Source organism: Rhinopithecus bieti, unplaced genomic scaffold (assembly GCF_001698545.2).
Source record: "Rhinopithecus bieti isolate Rb0 unplaced genomic scaffold, ASM169854v2 scaffold_9996, whole genome shotgun sequence".
NCBI lineage: Eukaryota > Metazoa > Chordata > Mammalia > Primates > Cercopithecidae > Rhinopithecus > Rhinopithecus bieti.
This window is the reverse complement of record NW_016806973.1, coordinates 2,774,134-2,778,576: the sequence shown is the minus strand read 5'-3', so window position 1 is coordinate 2,778,576 and position 4,443 is coordinate 2,774,134.

Sequence of the window (4,443 nt, the reverse complement as noted above, 5' to 3'; positions counted from 1 at the left end):
ACAAAAATAATAATAATAATAATAAATAATAAAATAAAATACAACTTTGAAAATATATAATCCTTATTTTAAAAGCAAGACAGGTTGGGTGTGGTGGCTCATGCTTGTAATCCCAGCACCTTGGGAAGCCGAGTCGGGTGGATCACTTGAGGTCAGGAGTTTGCGACCAGCCTAGCCAACATGGTAAAACTCTGTCTCTACAAAAATACAAAAATTAGCAGGATATGGTGGCGAGTGCCTGTAATCCCAGCTATTCTAAGGCTGAGGAAGGAGAATCACTTGAATCTGGGAGGAAGAGGTTGCAGTGAGCTGAGATCGCACCACTGCACTTCAGCCTGGGCGACAGAGTAAGACTCTATCTCGAAAAAAATAAATAAATTAAAAAGCAAGCCAACTCATTTTATGAGCCTATTATGACCCTGATATTTATTTATTTATTAGCTACAATTATCTACTTCACATGCAATATAACGTAGAGGCTAAGAGTGAAACTACCTTTGCAAAAATTATAACAGTGAGAAAAATCTCACCTAACTGACTCCATCTTGCTTCTAACCTCACGAGCTAATTGCTCTCACTCATTTCTGGGTGTCGGCCAAGGTAAGTATGGAAGAAATTTAGTTTTCAGTTCAACTTTGAAGCAAGGATGATAATATTCCCTCCCAAAACTGACCCCCTCTGGGGACAGAAACTGCCTTTGGAAGAACACTGAAAGCCTACAGGGTTAGGGTTATGGGAGGGGCCAGAATTCTGCAAAGATGTGGACATATTTAAATAAAAAGTAGCCATTGCTCCCTAGCTTGCTTTTCTATAATTCCTTACTGCTCAGGAGTCATGTAGCCAGATGTCACTAAGTTTGTAACTTGTCTTGTTGCTCCTATAGATAACATTACTATTGATTGGCTTTTGAGATATTTTTCAGACTTTACATTCGGGCAGACCAACTGATGCCACCTGGACCTGTGATTCATACCCAGAAACTGACTCAGCACAAGAAGACAATTTGGATGCTCTGATGGTTTCATCCCCAACCAATCAGCAGCACCCGTTCCCTAGCCCCTTGCCTACCAAATTATCCTTAAAAATCCTAGGCTCCAAGCTGTTGGTGAGGCAAATATGAAAAACATCTCCCATCCTTCTGCTCAACTGCCTTGCAATAATTAAACTCTTTCTCTGCTGCAACACTGCTGTCTCAATACATTGGCTTTAGCTGTGCAATGGGCAAGAAGAAACCACTGGGGGTGTAATAAGAACAAGATTGCCCAGACTCAAATCTTGGTTGTGTCATTATCTGTATGAATTTAGGCAGTTACATATCCGTTCTCTGCCTCAGCTTTCTCATCTGTAAAATGAGAACAATAATAATACTTATCACTTGGGATGCTGCAAGGATTAAGTGAATCATACTTGAAAAGCACTTAAATATTCATAGTACAAAATCAGTGCCTCATAAATATTATATATTATTATAAGTATAGAGCTAACTTATTAATCCATTAGGAACTACTTGCCTTAAAATTAAAATATTTTTAAAAAGAAAACAATTTTTTAATATATAGAAATGCTAATATGTTTTCTCTTCCCCAATTGCATGTATACCTTTCACATTGCAATCAAGTGCCTTACACAATTTAAAACATTAAAAATACAATAGAAAATAATATGGCACTCAATATATCAATCTATGAAATAACTAGGAATTAAGCCAATAAAGCACACCACCTTCACGGAGAAACTTATAAAATTAATAAACTTAATCCAATGAGACCTTAATAAAAGAAGACACATTAACATTGTGAAGCTATTAATTTTTTCTTAAACTTATCTATAAATTTAATGTATTTATAATTAAAATCTCAGAAAAGTTTCAGGAGGAATATGAAACTGATTCTAAATATAACTTGGAAGTTTAAACAGTCATAGAAAGCTAATTAAATTTTGAAAAGAAAGACTAAAAGTGGGAACTCATTTTCCAAGATATGAAGACATATTATAATACCACTGTTATAAAAATAGTATTGAACTGGAGCAACAGATAGACCAATGAAACTGAAGAGGAAGAACAAACAGACATATATAACTGTGAATTCTGCGTATAACGATGGCACCATACATAAAAGACCTAAATATAAACATAAAAGTTTTAATCAAAGTTTTTTAGGTTTTCTGCATAAGAAACCATCCCAAAGTCTCAGTGGCTTTCAAAAATAAACTTTTTTTTTGAGTTGGAGTCTCTTGTATGTATGTATGTATGTATGTATGTATGTATGTATGTATTTATTTATTTTTTGAGTCAGAGTCTCAAGTCTCACTCTGTTGCCCAGGCTGCAGTGCGGTGGCTCAATCTTGGCTCACTGCAACTTATGCCTCCTGAGTTCAAGTGATTCTCCTGCCTCAGCCTCCTGAGTAGCTGGGATTACAGGCACCCGCCACCATGCCCAGTTAATTTTTATATTTTTAGTACAGTGTTCAACCAAGTTAGCCAGGCTGGTCTCAAACTCCTGAACTCTGGTGATCCACCACCTGGGCTTCCCAAAGTGCTGGGATTACAGGCGCGAGTCACCATGCCTGGCCTAAAAATAAACATTTTATTTCTCACTCACAAATTTATGATCAGATAAGAGAACTCACATTCAATTGACTAAGGTAGTCAAATGGCCTGACAACAGTGTGGTGAAGTCTTATCCTCTAGAGAAAGACACATCAGTGATAGCTTTAATAAAACTGCTGTAAGGAAGCAAGTGAATGCGGGAAACAATCATCAATTTAGCATAATAAAACTATAAAGTTTATTAAAACAGTGTGTATGAGGACATTTTTATGACATTGGTACTACCTTGGATTTGGGGGGAAAGAACAAATCATAGTATAAAATGTTGAAAAAAGTAAATCAAAAGTAAAAATTTATGTTCAGGATAGAAAAAAATAGCTGATATATGATAGAGGGGAAAATAAATTAGCATTATACAAGAGATTATTTTCTAGAGTACGACAAAAACTCATATGATTCAGTAGCTTACATACTTGAAGAGAGCCGGAATTATTATTACTATTATTTTCTATATTGATCACTATTGTAGCTCCAGTGCTAAGATAAGTGCCTGGCAATATTGTTACTCCTCACTGTTAAACCTCCTTACTGTGTATTCTGTTTCAGGATTTGCTTCTGATCTATTCCTCTCTAAACCAGATATATTAGTTTCCTATCGCTGATGGAACAAATTATCACAAAATCAGTGGGTTACAACACCACAAATTTTTTCTCTTACTGTCCTGGAGGTCAAAAGCTCAACATTAGCCTCACTGGCCTGGAGTCAAAGAATCAGTAGGGCTGGTTCCCCCTGGAGGCAATGAGGGAGAATCAGTTTCCTTGCCCTTTCTGGCTGGCTGAGGTCACTGGTGTTCCTTGGATGGTGACTTCTTCATCCTTCTTCAAAGGCATCAGCATAGCATCACCACCTTCCTTCACTAACTCTGCTTCTGTTTTCACATCAGCTTTTCTGTCTTTGACCCTCCTGTCTGCCTTTTATAAGGACCCTTGTGATTACACTGAACCCACCAGGACAATGGAGGATAATCCTCCATCTCAAAATCTGCAATTTAATCACATATGCAGAGTCCTTGTGTCACGTGAGGAAACATATTTAGAAATTAGCACTTGAACACTTCTTGGAGGCCCCTATTCTGTCAACCACCCCAGAGGTTCTCAATCTTGGCACAATTGACATGTTTGCCTGGATAATTCCTTGTGATGGTGGCTTGTCCTCTGCATTGTAAAATATTTAGCAGCATCCCTGCCATGTGCTCCTTAGACACATCAGTAGCACATCCCCATCCCCTAGTTGTGACCAAATGTCACCTGAGGGGCAATATTGCTCCTGGCTGAGACCCCTTACTTTACCCTGTTCTAGTGATCTTTTAAAAAAGCAAATCCAATCATGTCACCTTCCTGCATAGAATTATTTGTTTGTTGCCTATTATTTTCAAAACAATATTCACATTTCTTAATATATCATATTAGATTACTCACAGTTGGGCTTTGCTCATTTCTCTTGGTTATTTCTCTGTCTTGCTGATTTTTCTGGCTGCCCTCTATTTCCATCCTCTTGTCCTCTGTATGTTCTTGCAGTTCCCCTGAATATGAGGTTCCCTCACATCTCCTGGCTCTGTAAATATCTTTTCCTCCATCCACCTAGAAAAGACCTCTGTTCTTCATCTGATGAACTTTTACTTACTTCTCTTTAGGAGCCAGCTTAGATGTCTGAGAATCTAGGTTACTTTGTCATGTACGCTCTGAGCACGTTACCTCCATTAGAGAGCTAGTGTTTATTTCCTCCTTTCCTGGCACTAGGCTGTGAGTTGTTTAGATCTCTGACCATTATCTGTTTTTAAGGGTTTAACCCTCTTCCTGGAACATATTAGTTGTGCACTAATCGTTTTTGG